Here is a 21,437-nt window from a genome sequence, read left to right as displayed (position 1 = left end):
TTATTAAATTAAAGGGATGCTCATTTCATTGGGGAAGTATCCTATTTTAGTGGTTAGGAGTGTTAGCTTAGTTCTCAGATGGCCTGGCTTCCAATCCCGGGTCTGCTGTTAGCTTGAACCATAGACAAGTTACCTAGACTTACTAAGTCTTAGTTTCTTCACATTTAGAATAGGAAGAGAAATGCTACCTAAAAATAGGTTGGTTGTAAGATTTCAATGAAAAAATCCACAAAGTATGCTTGGCACAGTCTGTGACGCATAGTAATTGCTTGATGTTTTAACTACTGATTATTCAGCAATGAATATTGCACATGATCTCCCTAAGGAAAAATAATTTACTGCCTAAAATCAAAAGTGCAGTTGAAAGCACGGGCTTATTTTGCTCTGAATAAAGCTAACAAATCTGCATACAATTAAAAGTTCATCTCATGATAAAAAGGAGGGGAAAAATAATCCTAACCTTTATCCAGTTCAAGAAGTTTCAGTGATCCAGGTTCCACAACGTGGATATATTTCTAATATGGTATTCATATGGTAATCATTTCTAACAGGGTTTTCTAGTTAACACATTGGTAGTTTTCACTGGCATTATAATTTGTGTTAAAGACCAAAATCTCTTGGCATGTTTTCACTTAAGTGATTTCAAGAAACGTTTAAAAACCAAAGCTTACATTTATAAATTTAAATGTTAATGAAAGAGGATAAGCTCTTAATACTCTTTTGAGATGCTGTTTAGTGAGGTGAGTCGGTGTTTAGTGGGGTATTCCCATTAAAATTAATGTCTTAATTCTGGGAGAGGAATGGTAAAGAGAAACAAATAAAGTCAAATAAAAACTCTCCTTAGCTTTTCCAATAATTTGAAAGATATGTTAAAATGAACAAATGATGACCACCATCTTTTTCCACTCCTAGGGATGTTTAAAATATATCTAAATATTAATAGAAACAGAAAAAAATCTTGCTATTGCCATGTCTAAAATGTTTTGGAATTATGGGTAAAAACACTCTATTTTTACCTCTCTTATGTCTGTAGAATATTTTGGTCCCCAGACAACAGGGACTATATCTTACTCATTTTGTGATTTCTTCAAGGCAAGGCACATAAAAGATAGTCAACAAATGCTTGCTTGATCACCATAATGTTCATGACACCTTTGCTTGATCACCATAATGTTCATGACATCTTTCACTTATACAAAGTTTTACTCTAAATAGAATGTGTTCTAATTGTGTAAAAATTTCACCAAAATATCTCCATTTGGAATTTTACTAATAAATAGACTTCCCTGTCACTATTAGGGCTTATTGAGAGGATAAAAGACAGAATAATTTTAGCCTGTACTGACAAGATTTTATACTAGTATCTATTGGCCTTTTCCAGAAACACCAGTAGTAGAAAGGTTGGAAAGAGAAATGTATTTTAAAAATCTGTAGTACAGAATGGAAAAGAAACAACCCAAATTAATTTTGACAGCCATAAAATCACGAAGGCCAAATTTATTGCATTTGAAACGAAGTGTATTTTTTAAAATAAATTATAAAACTCATAAAGTTGAATAGATATGTACTTAAAATCTTGATTTTGGCTAGCTGTGGTGGCTCACGCCTGTAATCCCAGCATTTTGGGAGGCCTAGGTGAGTGGAGTGGATTGCTTGAGGCCAGGAGTTCAAGACCACCCTGGCCAATATGGTGAAACCCCATCTCTACTAAAAACAAAAAACTAGCCAGGCGTGGTGGTGTATGCCTATAATCACAGCTACTTGGGAGGCTGAGGCAGAAGAACTGCTTGAACCAGGGAGAGAAAAGTTGTAGTGAGCTGAAATCACCCCACTGCACTCCAGCCTGGGTGACAGAGTGAGATCCTGTCCCAAAACAAACAAACAAACAAACAAACAAACAAAAACACCTTGATCTTCATGTGTAATACACACTTTGGTGAGAATTGATGCCGAGGTTGAGCTTGGTTAAAAAATCTTTTGAGTGAAGTTAAGATATTCATTGTATTATTTATGTGGACTAGAGAAGAACATATATAATATAATATAATTATTTTGCTCATTATTTCAAACAGAAAAGTTAAAATGATTTAAAGTTTTCTTTTTCTTTTTCAGTGGCAATAGTGCCTTTATTTTGCAGTTGAAAAAAATCACTAATGTTGGAACATAATCCATAATGGGAAGACTAAACACTGTTAATACTATGAAGTTTGGTGTCAACCTCCTTTTAGCTGCATTTTTTTAAAACTATGTCTAAGCAGCCAACAGTTCATTAAGACATCATGAGTCATTCATTCTTTTCACTTTTTCCTTTACCATCATTTTCCCTTGGCAATAGAGAATATCATTTTAACTGAATTTTGATTAAATAGATCTATAAATGAATCTAATGCTTTGCCATTTTTGTCTTATTTGGAACCTGTTAAGAGTTCAAAGTTTAATAATACATTCTAAGTAATGTTTCTGCATGTGTAGTAAAAGGCTTTAAGGGCATTTCTAACATCATGATTCTACTTTATCAGGGAAATGTCACACTCTACACGTAACTTTAAAGAAAACAATGTTGGGCCAAACACTGAATTTAAACTAACATTGTTTATCTTTGACAAATATTTCAATATTTTTTCTGTGAAAAATGCTGGTGTCATGTAAAAAGACAATTCTCACTTATCAGATTCAGTCTAGAGTCATTCCTGTTTCACTTAACTCATTTGTGGAAGTGGATACAGCACTAAGACCACAATATAATTGTACATCTTGCTGCTATAAGAGGCTTTTAGTTTTAGGAAGAGATTACTTTCCACTTCAGGATAGAAGTAGATATTTTTCAGTGCCATATTTGTCCTAGATCCAGCTGTGCTTCCTAGGTATCTGGTTTATGCTATCTTTGATAAGCAGAGTGGTGTCCTAAAGTCAAATAAGGTCATGTGATACCAAATGTATGATGTTAGGGCTCAACAGCTATGCTAATTATTAGCTGCAGCTTTATACATCCTGGGTTCTACATAATCTGTCATCTTTCAAATACCAGCCCATGTACACAGAACAATTCTTTAAACACAGACACAGAAAACCAACATTTCAAAATAATTATTTTAACCAAATACAACTGGAATTCTGCAGTTTTGAAATGTGTCACTTTCCCCAAAGGAGCTTCTGGGAACGTTGCCCAAATCAGACTTTTATCTACTGAAATGAAACTTGAAACTTAGAAAAGATGAATTCATTGCCACACGTATATGCCATTATATAACAAATAAAGGACATCACATTATCCTTACAGTGTCTGGATTGGCTGACTTACTATGCAATCTTAAATAAGAAAAGGACATTTTTTTCAAATTAAGAGTTTTCCCTCAAAGACTCAGTTATGAAATATTCCAAATCTAAGGGAGAAACTGTCATTAGATCAGAAAAAGAGATATTCATGATCACTATTTTTTAACTTTGCCAAAAGGTCTCTTGACTATCCAAGTTTTGAGAAGCAGCACTATAAAACAAATACATAGATAATTTAATTCTTTCACTTATAAGGAACATAAGTGATATATCCATATATATGCATATTTATGTCTATTTATGTATCTGTCCTTATCATGAATCTTTATGCCAGGTCAATATACTCTGAAACACGTTGTAATAAATCTCTTAAAACTAAAGTGAATAATTTTAATACTGTTAAGTACAAGTATCATTGGTGATATGTAATTTGAGACCGCACAGGTAAGAATATCATAAAAACAAATCCTTTGGAAGCTTAACATTTGTGGATGAATTCCAGGCTCATAAGGGATGAAAGTTGATGTGTATAAAGGTCCTACTGAAAATAGGTTATATTCTTATAAATTATATGATTTAAAGCATAATTATCACAATTTGTACTGGATATTAACAATAAATTACACATTTTAAAATGTCACTTTTATCATACTATAATTCTACTCAGAAAAATTACTAACCCCCAAGAGTCTACAGGAAAAAAATATTTTCCTGGTATGAAACAAATTTATTTTACCACATCCCCCATTCCATCTTTACTACTTTCTTTGATTATGTTCCTATCTAAATTATCACAATTTGTCATATTTGTTAACTTCTGTACATTCTATCTCTTTAGTTTGCCAGTCATCCCTGGTATACTACGTGTAGAGACTTTGTAAAAATTCAGGGCCACGGAAAATTCTGTTTTGTTGATGTCCCTGGCCTCCTTTAATATGGAGGCAAGCTTGATAATGTTACCTTTGAAGCCATGCCAAAGACTGAGCCCTGCTACTCCCAGGGGAGCTCATGGACACTATAACTGAATGTAGGTAATGTTAATGTTCTTGAGAAGAAGGTAGGTCTATTTTCTTGCGTCCTTGAGTTCCTCTTTCATCAAAGTCTCTTCTCTAAAAGTTTAGACCCACTGGACACCAGGAAATAGGTGTATTTAGGACCTCTACATACATTAAAATCCAAGTCCCTTATCTTTTAATAAATTCTTTTAACAACACCATACTAATTTAATGATTTTTCATTATTCTTCTGCCAAAATCAGAGACTCAAAATGAGGTGAAGACAGAGGTGGGTGAAGCCTCTTTGAGCACTCAGAACTATAATCATTTGGCACTTCTCTCTGCTCCTTCCATAACAGACAGTTGTAAATATCATCACACCCTGAATCACATGAAAAGAGGAATCATAAGATGCAATCTAAAAATAAGAGAAAGGGACTGGAAAACTGCATAGTTATGTAATTCACCTTTGTATAGCTTCTCAAGTAAGTTTTAGATTTTTTCAGTGGTGGGTGGCTCTGTTCAGTATCCCAAGGCTAAGCGATCTTAGTCTAGAGTGTTTGTGGCTCCCCCAAAGTGAATTTTCTTATCTTCTTATCTTTGCAATAATTCTAATCTATGGACTTTGAAAAAAGCCTATTATGCCTGGTGTTTGTATTCCAATTGTCCTTCTAGGAATAATTCCCTTCTTATATACATAGTATCTTCATCTCCATTAGAATCTCTGTTTTTTTTTTTTAATTATACTTTAAATTCTAGGGTACGTGTGCACAACGTGCAGGTTTGTTACATACGTATACATGTGCCATGTTGGTGTCCTGCACCCATTAACTCATCATTTACATTAGGTATATCTCCTAATGCTATCCCTCCCCACTCCCTCCACCCCACAACAGGCCCTGGAGGGTGATGTTCCCCTCCCTGTGTCCAGGTGTTCTCATTGTTCAATTCCCAGCTATGGGTGAGAACATGTGGTGTTTGGATTTTTGTCCTTGCAGTAGTTTGCTGAGAATGACGGTTTCCAGCTTCATCCGTGTCCCTACAAAGGACATGAACTCATCCTTTTTTATGGCTGCATAGTATTCCATGGTGTATATGTGCCACATTTTCTTAATCCAGTCTGTCATTGATGGACATTTGGGTTGGTTCCAAGTATTTGCAACTGTGAATTGTGCCGCAATAAATATACGTATGCATGTGTCTTTTTAGCAGCATGATTTATAATCCTTTGGGTATATACCCAGTAATGGGATGACTGGGTCAAATGTTATTTCTAGTTCTAAATCCTTGAGGAATCACCACACTGTCTCCTACAATGGTTGAACTAGTTTACAGTCCCACCAACAGTGTAAAAGTGTTCCTATTTCTCCACAGCCTCTCCAGCACTTGTTGTTTCTGACTTTTTAATGATTGCCATTCTAACTGGTGTGAGATGGTATGTCATTGTGGTTTTGATTTGCATTTCTCTGATGGCCAGTGATGATGAGCATTTTTTCATTGTCTATTGGCTGCATAAATGTCTTCTTTTGAGAAGTGTGTGTTCATATCCTTCGCTCACTTTTTGATTGGGTTGTTTGTTTTTTTTCTTGTAAGTTTGTTTGAACTCTTTGTAGGTTCTGGATATTACCCCTTTGTCAGATGAGTAGATTGCAAAAAGTTTCTCCCTTTGTGTAGGTTGCCTGTTCACTCTGATGGTAGTTTCTTTTGCTGTGCAGAAGCTCTTTAGTTTAATTAGATCCCATCTGTCAATGTTGGCTTTTGTTGCCATTGCTTTTGGTGTTTTAGACATGAAGTCCTTGCCCATGCCTATGTCCTGAATAGTATTGCGTAGGTTTTCTTCTAGGATTTTTATGGTTTTAGGTCTAACATTTAAGTCTTTAATCCATCTAGAATTAATTTTTGTATAAGGTGTAAGGAAGGGATCCAGATTCAGCTTTCTACATATGGCTAGCCAGTTTTCCCAGCACCATTTATTAAATAGGGAATCCTTTCCCCATTTTTTGTTTTTGTCAGCTGTGTCAAAGATCAGATGGTTGTAGATGTGGTATTATTTCTGAGGGCTCTGTTCTGTCCCATTTGTCTATATCTCTGTTTTGGTACCGATACCATGCTGTTTTGGTTACTGTAGCCTTGTAGTATAGTTTGAAGTCAGGTAGCATGATGCCTCCAGTTTTGTTCTTTTGGCTTAGGATTGTCTTGGCAATGTGGGCTCTTTTTGGGTTCCATATGAACTTTAAAGCAGTTTTTTCCAATTCTGTGAAGAAAGACTTTGGTAGCTTGATAGAGATGTTATTAAATCTATAAATTACCTTGGGCAGTATGGCCATTTTCACAATATTGATTCTTCCTATCCATGAGCATGGAATGTTCTTCCATTTGTTTATGTCCTCTTTTATTTCATTGAGCAGTGGTTTGTAGTTCTCCTTGAAGAGGTCCTTCACATCCCTTATAAGTTGGATTCCTAGGTATTTTATTTTCTTTGAAGCTATTGTGAATGGGAGTTTATTCATGATTTGGCTCTCTGTTTGTCTGTTACTGGTCTGTAAGAATGCTTGTGATTTTTGCACATTGATTTTGTATCCTGAGACTTTGCTGAAGTTGCTTATCAGGTTAAGGAGATTTTGGGCTGAGATGTTGGGGTTTTCTAAATATACAAGCATGTCATCTGCAAACAGTGGCAATTTGACTTCTTCTTTTCCTAACTGAATACCCTTTATTTCTTTCTCTTGCCTGATTGCCCTAGCCAGAACTTCCACAACTGTGTTGAATAGGAGTGGTGAGAGAGGGCATGCCTGTCTTGTGCCAGTTTTTAAGGGGAATGCTTCCAGTTTTTGTCCATTCAGTATGATATTGGCTGTGGGTTTGTCATAAATAGCTCTTATTATTTTGAGATACGTTTCATCAATACCGAATTTATTGAGAGTTTTTAGCATGAAGGGCTTTTGAATTTTGTCAAAGGCCTTTTCTGCATCTATTGAGATAATCATGTGGTTTTTGTCTTTAGTTCTGTTTATGTGCTGGATTACGTTTATTGATTTGCTTATGTTGAACCAGCCTTGCATCCCAGGGATGAAGCCCACTTGATCATGGTGGATAAGCTTTTTGATGTGCTGCTGGATTTGGTTTGCCAGTATTTTATTGAGGATTTTTGCATTGATATTCATCAGGGATATTGGTCTAAAATTTCTCTTTTGTGTGTGTGTGTGTCTCTGCCAGGCTTTGGTATCAGGATGATGTTGGCCTCATAAAACGAGTTAGGGAAGATTCCCTCTTTTTCTATTGATTGGAATAGTTTCAGAAGGAATGGTACCAGGTCCTCCTTGTACCTCTGGTAGAATTCGGCAGCTCCAAGGCACATAATTGCCAGATTCACCAAAGCTGAAATGAAGGGAAAAATGTTAAGGACAGCCAGAGAGAAAGGCCAGGTTACCAACAAAGGGAAGCCCAGAAGACTAACAGTGAATGTCTTGGCAGATACTCTACAAGCCAGAAGAGAGCAGGGGCTAATATTCAACATTCTTAAAGAAAAGAATTTTCAACCCAGAATTTCATATCCAGCCCAATTAAGCTTCATAAGTGAAGGAGAAATAAAATCCTTTACAGACAAACAATGCTGAGAGACTTTGTCACCACCAGGCCTGCCCTACAAGAGCTCCTGAAGGAAGCACTAAACATGGAAAGAAAAAACAAGTACCAGCCACTGCAAAAACATGCCAAATTGTAAAGACCATCAATGCTAGGAAGAAATTGCATCAACTAATGAGCAAAATAACCAGCTAACATCATAATGACAGGATCAAATTCACACATAACAATATTAATCTTAAATGTAAATGGGCTAAATGCTCCAATTAAAAGACACAGACTGGCAAATTGGATAAAGAGTCAAGAACCATCAGTCTGCTGTATTCAGGAGACCCACCTCATGTGCAGAGACACACACAGGCTCAAAATAAAGGGATGGAGGAAGATCTACCAAGCAAATGGAAAACAAACAAACAAAGGCAAGGATTGCAATCCTAGTCTCTGATAAAACAGACTTTAAACCAACAAACATCAAAAGAGACAAAGAAGGCCATTACACAATGGTAAAGGGATCAATTCAACTAGAAGAGCTAACTATCCTAAATATATATGCACCCAATACAGGAGCACCCAGATTCATAAAGCAAGTCCTTAGAGACCTACAAAGAGACTTAGACTCCCACACAATAATAGTGGGAGACTTTAACACCCCACTGTCAACATTAGACAGATCAACGAGACAGAAAGTTAACAAGGATATCCAGGAATTGAACTCAGCTCTGCACCAACCGGACCTAATAGACATCTACAGAACTCTCCACCCCAAATCAACAGAATATACATTCTTCTCAGCATCACATCACACTTATTCCAAAATTGACCACATAGTTGGAAGTAAAGCACTCCTCAGCAAATGTAAAAAGAACAGAAATTATAACAAACTGTCTCTCAGACCACAGTGCAATCAAACTAGAAGTCAGGATTATGAAACTCACTCAAAACCGCTCAACTACATAGAAACGGAACAACCTGCTCCTGAATGACTACTGGGTATATAACGAAATGAAGGCAGAAATAAAGATGTTCTTTGAAACCAATGAGAACAAAGACACAACATACCAGAATCTCTGGGACACATTTAAAGCAGTGTGTAGAAGGAAATTTATAGCACTAAATGCCCACAAGAGAAAGCAGGAAAGATCTAAAATTGACACCCTAACACCGCAATTAAAAGAACTAGAGAAGCAAGAGCGAACACATTCGAAAGCTAGCAGAAGGCAAGAAACAACTAAGATCAGAGAAGAACTGAAGGAGATAGAGACACAAAAAACCCTTCAAAAAATCAATGAATCCAGGAGCTGGTTTTTTTAAAAGATCAACAAAATTGGTAGACAGCTAGCAAGACTAATAAAGAAGAAAAGAGAGAAGAATCAAATAGATGCAATAAAAAATGATAAAGGGGATATCACCACTGATCCCACAGAAATACAAACTACCATCAGAGAATACTATAAACACCTCTATGCAATAAACTAGAAAAGCTAGAAGAAATGGATAAATTTCTGGACACATACACCCTCCCAAGACTAAACCAGGAAGAAGTTGAATCCCTGAATAGACCAATAACAGGCTCTGAAATTGAGGCAATAATTAATAGCCTCCAACCAAAAAAAGTCCAGGACCAGATGGATTCACAGCTGAATCTCTGTTATTTTTTAAAGAAACTATAATTTACAAATCTTTGTCACTTATTGGAAGAGTACAACTGTATCTGAGTATGTTAGACATAACTGGATCCGTTTTTCCTGTTTCAAGATGATGAATTTATTAAAACAGTATATCTCAGCTTTCTGGTCTGTGTTTACATCTAACTTGGCTGAATCCATTTTTGTAATCAGTTTTGCTTCACTAAATTCTCTGTTATTTATTTTCTTCCTCCTGACTTACCTATTTCCTTTTTCTTCTTTACTGTTTTCTTTATACCCTTCACTGGGACATGGATTAAACTTGATAGCCACTCATTTTTCATTTTCTTCTGTCACACTCTTAATCATCACAAATTAGCCATTAGAAACATGGCTAACTTGACATTAAACATTGTCATGCTCTTCCTACAACCAAAATTGTATAGACAAAATAAAGATTTAAAAAATTTATACATTTTAAAATAATTTTACATTAGCAATATCGATGATGCTAACGTAATATAAAAGATATGATTTACCATTGAGTAAATTGCAAACTAGCTAGAAATAGCATAAAGCAAACACACTGATTAGGCAAACAACAATGTAAAGCAGAATAAGGACTAGATATTTTTAAGAAATGGCCCCTGGCTACGTCCTTATTGATAATGGAAATTTTTAGGTCTCTCTACTTGCTGAAATTTGTAATGTCTGTCCTAACCTACATAGAATTGATAAAATTAAGCAGGTTTAACATGTGGGCCTTACAACCAAAGTGTATATGTAGGGTTTAAGCAACCACAAAGAAAGACTTTGTTTTTGGTTTTCTCATCTCTCCCTTGTCCATATCACCTCCACTTTTTGATCCTAGGCCAAGTAGAACTCCCTAGGGTCAGGGCTTTTGGTCATGTGAGTCCAACAGATAGAGAAACAGTGAGTAGGAAGAGGATTAGTTCTTCTGAGACTGATGCGAGTTATCTACTTTATGGGTTTACAAGTTGATTTAAATGTGAACAGGTCTCCGTTGGAGACTCAGAGTCTTCTGTTATCGTTCTGTATAGGAGCTTCCCATCAGCTTGCATGGACACTTTGTTTGAGTGATCATTTCTTGATGTTAGGGGATGCAGCAAAGATAAATTTACAAATTTTCTATGTTTTTACCTTCTCCAAGTTTTTCTATGGAAACTATCTGTTACACATTTATTCACTATTGGACAACAGAATTCTGTTGTATCTGGACAGAATAGGACTTCTGAACCCAGTGCTCAGACAAGCCGTAAGAAGTTAATAGTTCACTTATTATTACTAACCAGTTTATGCTTGCAATTAAAGCAGTTTTTGGGTTTCACTTTTTAAGAAAGTCTTATATAGAAGAAATACTTATTTAAAAACAATAGTGAAGTGTATCTTTAAAAATGAACTTTTGGAAAAGGTCTTGGTACTTAACAGGTGAAGTGATGCAAAGTGTTAAGCCTGGAGTCCGCAGCTATAATCTTAGTTCTGCACAGTAGCAGAACGGTGCAGTTCTCATATGATCTTCACCTGAATATCACATGAGTGACATAATAGGTAAGTGATTTAAAATTATAGAGTGCCATACAATGTAGAACACAGAAATGATTGTTGGTCATTAATAGTAATGTGTTTTTGCTCAGACAAGGCTATTTAGAGCAAAATGCAGTGGTAAGATGTAGCAAAGTTTCACTGTGGACCTGGGTCCTCAGATAGGCTAAAAAAGAAAATAAGACTTGGATAAGCCACAGAGAATGGAAAGATATTAAAGGCTGAGGAAACGGAATGATCATAGCCTCTTAGGCTGAACTGAGCAGATTGTCTTTGGGGGACAGTGAGATGGATAGACAGCTGGCATTAAAAGTGTGTTGAAAGAAGTGAGAAAATATATGCCACATCTCTGATTAAAGAGACCTTTTCTCTAAAGAGGTTGTAAAGATACATTAGATTCCTATGACCAAAAATAAAAGAGGGAACTGACGGAATACACATTAAATTGCTCCCCATGTCAAATATCAGTCAAAATTTTTAAAGTTCTTTCTACAGGCTAGGGTGGCCACTTTCATTTATTGCCTCATGTAGCACTTTTTAACAACCACAGAATGTAAGGTATATTATTTTCCCAGTTTTACATATAGACCAAATCTTAAAAAATTGTTAGTTAACTTGCTGAAGGTCACAAAAATGGGGAGAGATAGAACTGGTAATTGAACTCAGGCATTTTTAGCTTGAGTACAGATTCTTAATCATAAAGCTACACTGCTTCTCTCAGCTAAAAGACTAAATAATAGTATGTAAGAATAATGATTAATTAGCATCCTATAACTCACATTGCTTTAATCATTCTTAGAATAAAATATTTCAAATGCATAAGTAAGAATATAGAGTATTTTAATAATTACTTACACCTAGCCTTTAGAAAATTTAATCTTGTATTATATTTGTTTTAGATTATTTCAAAACTAAAGAAAATATTATAGGTATAGTTAAAGCTTTCTGGAACTTCTTATATAAATTGATATTATTATTATTAATTATATAAATGGCATGCTAAACTTAAAATACTTTTGAGGAGTGTACATGATTTTCCCTATAGTACTTGTTTATTCATTTTAATTTCTGTAGGGTCTTCTATTTTATGGATTGATCAAAATTTTCCTCATCACTTACCTATGATAAATAAGTTGATTCTAATTTTTCTGTATTACAAACAATGCTGTCATGCATACAAGGGACACTGACAACAACTTTTATTACTGTCAGCATCTGCAGAATTTTCACAGACATATAGATCAATAGGAGGAATCCCTGGATCCTAGAATATGAGTATATTCAGCTTTATTAGATGTTGTCAGATTACTCTCCAATATGAGAGGATCTATATATATTCTTACCAGCAGTGTTTGAAGGTTTCTATTTCTCCGTATCTTAGCCAACTCTTCCTACTTTTAGACTTCTATTTTTTTAACCCAACATAATAGGTACACTATATTATTCTATTTTCATTTACCCAACAAGTTATGAGTTAGAGAAACTTTCATATATTTGTTGGGAGAAAATTCTACATGGGTCAAAGATCTTCATGTTTTGAATATCCTACAAGCAAGGCTCTGACGTCCCTGCTTGGGGCTCTGCTTTAAAAGATGTTTGTAAAGATCAGACTTAAAAGACAGATACTAGTTCCCTGTGGAGTAAAGGGCAGACAGACTTATTACCCATCATAAAGAATTCTGACTCCCAAAACACAGGGTTCCTCCCCTGTAATGCAATCCATTGTATGTTCAAGTGTTATCTGGCAGTCCTTGCATTGCCTTATTAGTATCTGAGCTCAGGGAACCAGCACAAAAATGTTGACACTCTGGCACTTAAATCATTTTCCAAACTGTCTTATTGTTCCTTCCATTGTGGTCCAACATGAAGGATACAGAATCCTAGGAAGATAAAGGGACTCCTTTATTTAATTAAGGTTTTGGTTAATTAAGAGTGAAAAAGTACACTGAAAGCAAGAAACGCAATATATCAATATATCAGCCTTATGTGGCCGCTCAAAAAGACTAACAGGAGATAGAGGCTTATCACCAACTGTATTCAGCTGTTGCTCCCAATGCCCAGGTGTACCAGACCCATTGCACAGACTGATGGCACTAGTTATATCATCTCAGATGTGACCAAAGGACCAAGACCAATTCATGGTCATGTGGCAAGGTCTCCAGTATATGTTTTCATTACTTCCTGGGGACATCTGAATTCCCTTGCTGTTTGTGACCAGTGAGTAGTTGAGTGTTTAGCATGACTGCCTCTCCTCTCTAATGTCAAAAAAAATTTACTGTATAGACATTGTGTTGGTTGGTAAGTAATAGGGCTCAGCCTAAATGCCCCAGACTATATAGTATTATCACACCTCTGCCAGTGTGATAAAGCCTGAGAAAATTCAGGGATCTTCTTGCCAAGCAGTTTATGGAGACAGTTCGGGTAGATTCAAAATGCGCAATTTCTTTAACATTCATGAAAAAACTACGATCTTTTCAGGTCTTTGAAAGAAAACCCTTGCAAATGAAAGCCCTACACTTTATTGAACAATTTGGATATTAGGAATAGTATATACCTCATTTAGATATTCTACTTGGTATTTTATATCAACTAACACACAGATCAGCTTCCTTTAAGTGGGACCCAAACTACAGGTTGTATTGGAAGCTGTCCTGTGAATTGTTTCATGGTTTCTATATTGGGAACTCCCACAACTGCTATGACTTCTTTGAACTACAAGTTACTGTGACTGATGATTTTGCTGATTAAAATCTTGGGTAAAAAAGAGGCAGATTTCAAATAGAGGCACCTCTTGTGGTTTGAAATCTTTATCTCCCTGACATGGCTGTCAGGTTCACCCTTTCTGAAAAGCAGCTATTAGCTTTCTACTAGGCTCTTGTTGAAACTGATTGCCTGGCTATGGAGGCCTGGTAACTCTCTGGCCTCATGTTACCATTTTTGGGGTGGATTAACTCAAACTCATCTGATAAGAACATGGCAAGGGCCCAGGAAACTCTGCTTGTCAAATGGGAATGATATAATCAAGAGCATAGCAAGATGACACTGGAACTATCTTGGCTTTACATGAAAGTGGCAGAGATCCCTGAGGAGGAAATTTTATTCCCCATTCAACCACTTGAACCAAATTCACTGTCTGGGTGGAGTCATCAGTTGACAGGTTTTTTGATAAATGCCTGAGCCTGATTCACTGTGGTTCAGCTAAGCTGCAACTCAATATTGTCCACTGGGCTGCTGTGGCTGTTCCTGTTCAGTCTCAGTGGCTGCTAAAAGTGAATGTAGTTGTTCCACTAAGCGGGTAGAACTCAGGGTGATTCTTATCGCTCTGGCCCACATTGTTTATTTTTTATTTTATTTTATTTTTTTTTTTTGAGACGGAGTCTCGCTCTGTCACCCGGGCTGGAGTGCAGTGGCGCGATCTCAGCTCACTGCAAGCTCCGCCTCCCGGGTTCACGCCATTCTCCTGCCTCAGCCTCCGAAGTAGCTGGGACTACAGGCGCCCGCCACCTCGCCCGGCTAGTTTTTTTTGTATTTTTTAGTAGAGACGGGGTTTCACCGTGTTAGCCAGGATGGTCTCGATCTCCTGACCTCGTGATCCGCCCGTCTCGGCCTCCCAAAGTGCTGGGATTACAGGCTTGAGCCACCGCGCCCGGCCCGGGCCCACATTGTTCTGAGAAGCCTTGTTACATATTTACAGATTCATCAGCTGCCTTCAGTGGACTAGTTACTTGGTCTGCTTCCCCTCTTCATTGTCATGTGTTTGTACATCTTTCAGTGAGACACTGACTACCCTTTTGTCCCAGATTATATTTTCATGGATGTTTATATAGCAAACATCTTTGGAAGGCAAACATATTGTCTTCCTCTGGAGCAAAGTTCATGTTTTCCACTTGCAAGTATAATAACAATCATGTCTCCCTCCAGAGCCATGAGTTAGCCTGCTTTGCAATCCTTATACAAGTTTCAAGTTCCCTAAGCTAGGGGTTTATTTCTTATAACTCACGGCATACACAGGTATTATTTGGCTGTCTTTAGATGTTCTGTGGGAAAAGATCACTCAAGAAACTGGTACAAGAAAATAATGATGCTTTGGCAACTGCTATTGCTATGAGCAATGAACTGTCCCTTGTCTCTGACTCAGGAGTCTCATGTCTTTTGCCAACATTTATGAAACTCTGGCAGACTAACTAATTAGTTTGTTAATAGGGTAAGAGCTCAGATACTTGAGAGTTCATGACAATTATGTTTATTCATTTTTAAAAATTTCTTTTCATTTCAATTTTAGTGATTATAATTTTCTAGAAAATAATAAAGTTGACTTACAATTTCAATTTTTACATAAAAAGTTTCATAGTATTAGTCTCATATTTAGTCACTACTGCATGTATAATTATATTCTTTTATGTTTTTAATATTCATTATTTATGACTTTCAAATTCATTAGTCTGTCAGAGGTAAGCTGATTTTATTTTATTTTTTGACAGCACTAGCATTTGTTCTCGTGGGTTCTTTGTTTTTCTTTCTATTTTGTTGCTATACCTTTCTAGTTTTCTTTTTTCTACTTTCTTTAAATATATTTTCTGGTGTTTTGAGATGTATATTTAACTCTATGTTCAGTGGTTTCTATTTAGTAAAAATTGCCTTTGAGGGTATAAATTCACCTCTAAAAACTATATGACATGCATTTTATAAATTTTGATAGACATTACTTTCATTGTCTTTCAGTTCCAAATAGTTTAGTTTTCTATTGTGATTGTACCTTAACCTGATAACAATTTAGAGAGTCATTTTTAAGCTTCCAAATACTGTATATACTATTAGTATTTTTTAAAGACTTATTGGGAGTTTCTTTATGAATTAATTTCATGATCATATTTTGAAAGTATTCCAAGTGTACTTAGAAAACATGTATATAACTTGTATTTTTGGGATACTGTGCTCTATAATTATCTGTTTGATCACACACCTTAATTTTGTTGTGGAAAGTTACTATAACCTTAGTCATTTTGTGTGCTTGAGTTATCTTCTGAAATAAGTTAAAATAATGCACTATGATTTTGGGCTTATAAATTTCTCCTGATAATTCTAAAAGTTTTTGCAAACTATATTTTGAAGATACATTGTTTGCTATGTGTAAGTTTAAATCTCTTCTTAATGGCTTGTTCCCATCATTATTATGTGGTATCCCTATATATCTGTATTAATTATTTCTGCCTTAAATTCAATTTTCTGGAATGTTGGTTTTACCGTAGCAGCTTTCTTTTTTTAAATATAGATGTGTTCCATTTGTTCACTTTCATTCCTTCATTTTTGGAGGGTCTTTAATAAACTAAATTGTATCTTCCATACCATTTGATAGTCCTTATCTCTTAATAAATAAACTTAAGTGATTTTTATCTTTTATGATTACTTATATATTGAGATTTATTTCAACCATCTTGCTCATGGTTTCTATTTACCATGCTTATTCTTTGCTTTTTGCTACTTATTTCCTGCTAAATGTTTGATTTATATCATTTTATTCATTTCTTTCCTGCATGGTGATATGAAAAAAATACATGGTACTTCTAGGCATTTAGTGGTTGTCTTTAAAATTTTGATATATGTACTTATATAATTATTTCCAACAAATTTTTAAGTTTTATAGTATTTTTAACCTCCTTGGGCCTCAGTCATGATCCTAAAAAACTTTAAAAAGTAAATATCCTACCACTTGAAAAATAAAAATAAAAAATAAAATAAAATTTATATTTCATCAGTTTTTTTAAGAGACAAAAAGATGTAGTGTCTGAACAATCAATACTTTTGTTTACTATATTCTATCATCTGGGTTCATTTTTCTTTTTGGTGAAGTTCATTCTTTAAAACTTATTTTAGGCCGGGCGCGGTGGCTCAAGCCTGTAATCCTAGCACTTTGGGAGGCCGAGACGGGCGGATCACGAGGTCAGGAGATCGAGACCATCCCAACATGGGCTAACATGGTGAAACCCCGTCTCCACTAAAAAATACAAAAAACTAGCCGGGCGAGGTGGCGGGCGCCTGTAGTCCCAGCTACTCGGGAGGCTGAGGCAGGAGAATGGCGTGAACCCAGGAGGTGGAGCTTGCAGTGAGCTGAGATCCGGCCACTGCACTCCAGCCTGGGCGACAGAGCAAGACTCCGTCTCAAAAAAAAAAAAAAAAAAAACAAAAACAAAAACAAAAACAAAAAAAACTTATTTTAGCTGGGGGGCTGTGTGTGGCGAGCAGTTTGGTCTTTGGTATCTAAATATGTCTTTAATTTTCTCTCACTCTCGAGAGTTTAGCATTGTATAAAATTTTTGGTTGATTTTATTTTTCCTTAGTATTTTGAATAATTTTCCATTGCAGTATTAATTAGGGTGAAGGTTAAGCCAATGTTACAATGAGACCTACCAAATGCATGGTCTTAAAGACCTAAAGAGCTCACCAGGAGCCACTGGCTTAGCTAGTATTTGGACGTGGGTTTTTGGCGCCTAGTTCCCTTTCTTGAATGATGGGGGTTCCATTAATGCCTCTGGTTTTACCCATGTTGGTCTGCACCAATTATGGGAATAGAACTTTTGGAAAACCCTGCTTGTTTTTGAATTCTATAACTCTGCAGGTTACATGTCCTGTCCCACTGTGTTTCTGCTCTATGTTTTAATTCAGAGATGTTTGTCTTTTAATTGATCTCAGTTATGCCTTTCAATTTTCCCTTTTCTAGTTTGCCCATCATTGCTATGTAATTATAGAACAGGGGACTACCAAAGCAAAAACTTACTCTATTATCTTGATCAGCACCTACCCTACTTACACTTTTTTGTACAACAGGGGTGTGCTTAAAATAACTATAGTCAATTTTGAAGACAAAGGGAAGGAAATTACAAAAGGGGAGTCAGGGAGGCTTTGTGACTATTAAATGAAATTAAATTCCATAAACACGTCTAATACAGCAGCTAAAACAGAGAAGGTATTTTGTAACTTTCTTATTCTCTTACCCCTCATTTCCTCTCTTCTACCTTTCCTCCTACTGGTTGCAATGGAATGAAGAAGAGGGAGGAAGGGAGGAAAGCAGGAGACATGGCTAATTGGAAACGTATTAAATCTAAGATTCTGAGCATCAGGGTCCCTTAGTCCAGTGTTGGACTTTCTGTATTACTACCTATCTGTTTGTATCCCAGCTGTGAATCCAGAACAGACTTGGTGGGAGGGATATCCTAGGAAATAATTTTGTAAGTGAGGTTTCCACGGCTGTAAGAAGCCTATTGACAAATACATTCATCAGGAGGATAACAGAGGCAATGATTTGGAGAAATGGATACATGCACAGATCAAATCATAAATCAATAGCTTAAATATAGACTGAGATGCTGAAACAAGGACCAGTAAAATTTTTGCTGAGGAATTTACATAGGACTTTAATTCCTGACTCGGTTTCTTATCTAGGATCCAATGAAATTCCCAAATTCTTCTGCTTCCTTGCTATATTCCCTAAGAAATGGGCCTACTTTTAAAAATCCTCTTAATTTATACTATCCTCTACTTTTCACCTTGGTAAGACCTCTTTCTATAAGCTTAACTACAGAATAGTACCTAGGCTGCAAAACAAAGATTTCTTATTGTAATCAAAACAAAGCTCATGTGTTTTGATTTCTAAGGGACTTTGTTATTAACTGTTCTAGGGAAACAAACGGAATAAGGAAAATAATAAACATGAGGGAGTTCCTTAAAAATCTTGTAGAATAACTCTTGATATTTACTTCCTCATTCACTTTTGTTTGTAAATCATAGCACAATAGTGGAAAGAGCACAGGGTTTTAAGACAGAAAGGCCTGGGCTCAACCTGGCTCCTCACTTATTACCTCTGTCACCTTGCCCAAAGTCTGTAAGCCTCAGTATTTTTACTCTTAATTACTATTAAATCTATTAACATCTATTAAATGGTGATAAAATACTTATTTCATGAGGTTGTGAGGAGTAAAGAAAATCATGTATACATTAACAGTTATAAATTTTCCCTTTTATTTCTGATGTTAACTCTTTCCTCCACACTTGTCAATCTCATTTTATTTTATCTCAGCAAAGTTTAGGTGGATTTTTTTCCCCTAAAATGGCATTCAAACTTGAAGAGTGAATCTGGGTCAAATTGTAAGTGTTCCCTTTGTTTCTGAGAACCTGTAGACGGGGTTACTTCTATATTTACATGGTCTTTAAAAAGACCTGCTAGGAAGACCTGTACATTTCTTTGTTGACAAGATGGACCAAAGGAATGAGAACGTGTGTGCAAAATGTGTCTCACAGGAGCTGATCCTTGAACATTGGTATATATTAAGGTGACCTTTTCATCCAGTGTCAGTATTACAGGGCAGTATAGGTGTGGCTTCTTAAATGTATCATGTTTTTTTTTTTTTTGAGGCAGGGTCTCCTGTTTCTCAGGCTGGAGGTGCAGTGTGTGCGATCTCTGACTCTTTCTGGGCTCGCCCCCAGGAGGTTCCATGCATTCTCCCGCCTCAGCCTCCCAGTAGCCCTCCCAGTAGCTGCGGACTATAGCACTGTGGCTGGAACATGTTTTTAGTAGAGACGGGGTTTCACCATGTTAGCCAGGGATAGTCTCGATCTCCTGACCTTGTGATCCACCCGCCTCGGCCTCCCAAAGTGCTGGGATTACAGGCTTGAGCCACCGCGCCCGGCCAATGTATCATGTTTTTAAAAGCCCTGCTTTAAAGAGCTTCATGTAGGAAAAGGAGCCTTTGAAATTATAGGTAGCAAGGCACTTAACTTTTATTCACTGTACTCCAGGGGCAATTCATCTCCAGGAGAATTTCTAAAACTCATAATTCTAAGAATTGGTATATTTCTATTGAATGTGACCTTGATAGCTTGATCTCAACCCCACACTATGAATTTGTGAGGAATGAATGGAACTAAAGTAATGAAGACTTGAGTTTCTCCATCAAATATTTGTTGCACTTCTAAGTAGCCTGAGTCCAGGCGAGCTGAATAGCTGGTTTTCTATGCTTTGTGTTATTATGTATAATGTACGTTTCAACTGCAATGCTACCTCCTTGACTGACCTTGAAACTTAGTAAAAAAGTTTTATAAGCTCATCTCATCATTTCAAAACTTTGTCGCTTAAAAATTACTCAACTGCTTTACTAAGAGTTGGCTTGATTTTCTTTACTCAGAAGTTATTATCTATATGAAATAATATATGTATATAAAAATATATAGTATATAAAAAATATACATATTTATATATAAAAACATATATAGAGTATATAAAAACATACATATATTTTGTATACATAAAATAACTTCTAAAGCTATAAAATTTAGATTGTGTATAGTCATATAATTTTTAATATATATAAAATTATATATATATGTACACACACACACAAATACATATATATGGCAAGCTGGCAAAAAAGTCGGTGTTCTTTCCTGAGCTCATATTTGTTTCATAGGCAGTTAAATAGTTTTAAAACTATAGATAAACATAGGTTGAACTACACAAAACTGTGATAATCACGTTGGTCAGTATTTGGAAAAAACAAATCTGAGCATCAAGCTGTTTAGCTTTAACTATTATCATCTATTTTCCATATCACATAATTATGGGGAGGAGCATCAGTCAGTAAGAAAATAATTGGATTCAATCTTACAATGTGACCTCAGAAAGATATTGAGAATACACTTTTTATACACTACCATATGTGTGTTTATAAACAACTTTATAATATTAGAGTGATTTGCTTTCTTTTATACTTTTTCACGAATGTTACTAGTGATGTGCTAGTAAATGTTTAATATCTGGCTCTCAGGGTAGAGAAAATTCTGATTTGTAGCATATGACAATTTTGCTCCTCTATGGCTGATGTTAACCAGCATGAGAAAGTTCTTAAAATTAACAATCGTCTCTCAAAAGGTAAACACGTCGCTAAAGTGTTTGGTTTACTTCTGTGAGGTGATAAAAGTTTATGAAGACATCTTATTTGATAATGTTTTTGATAACTACATGTGTGTATATAAAAATGAATTTGAAGTATTGTGAGTTTTATATTTTAATGTATGCTTTTATTATATTTAATATTTATATATTTATTTAGATGACTAAAACCCAAAGCCTAAATTGTATTTCAATATGTCATTATCTTATTTTTTGTTGCTAAATAGTGACAAAGAGAATATGTTTGTTGTGTTTTTTTTCCCTTGAAATGGACTATTTCATTCTGGAAATGATTTTAGTATATTTATCAATTTTTTTTTTAAACTTAAGATACTTAATTTTTAAAATTTCATAGCTTGCCTACAAGTCTGTGGTTCCAAATACTAGGGAAGAAAAGAGACTTTGTCCTGTCTTTTCTGAGCGCTATTGAGGTTTGAAATGCCATGGCTT

The sequence above is a fragment of the Papio anubis genome, chromosome 4 (genome assembly GCF_008728515.1).
Source record: "Papio anubis isolate 15944 chromosome 4, Panubis1.0, whole genome shotgun sequence".
In the NCBI taxonomy this organism is placed as follows: domain Eukaryota; kingdom Metazoa; phylum Chordata; class Mammalia; order Primates; family Cercopithecidae; genus Papio; species Papio anubis.
This window is presented reverse-complemented; position numbering follows the sequence as displayed.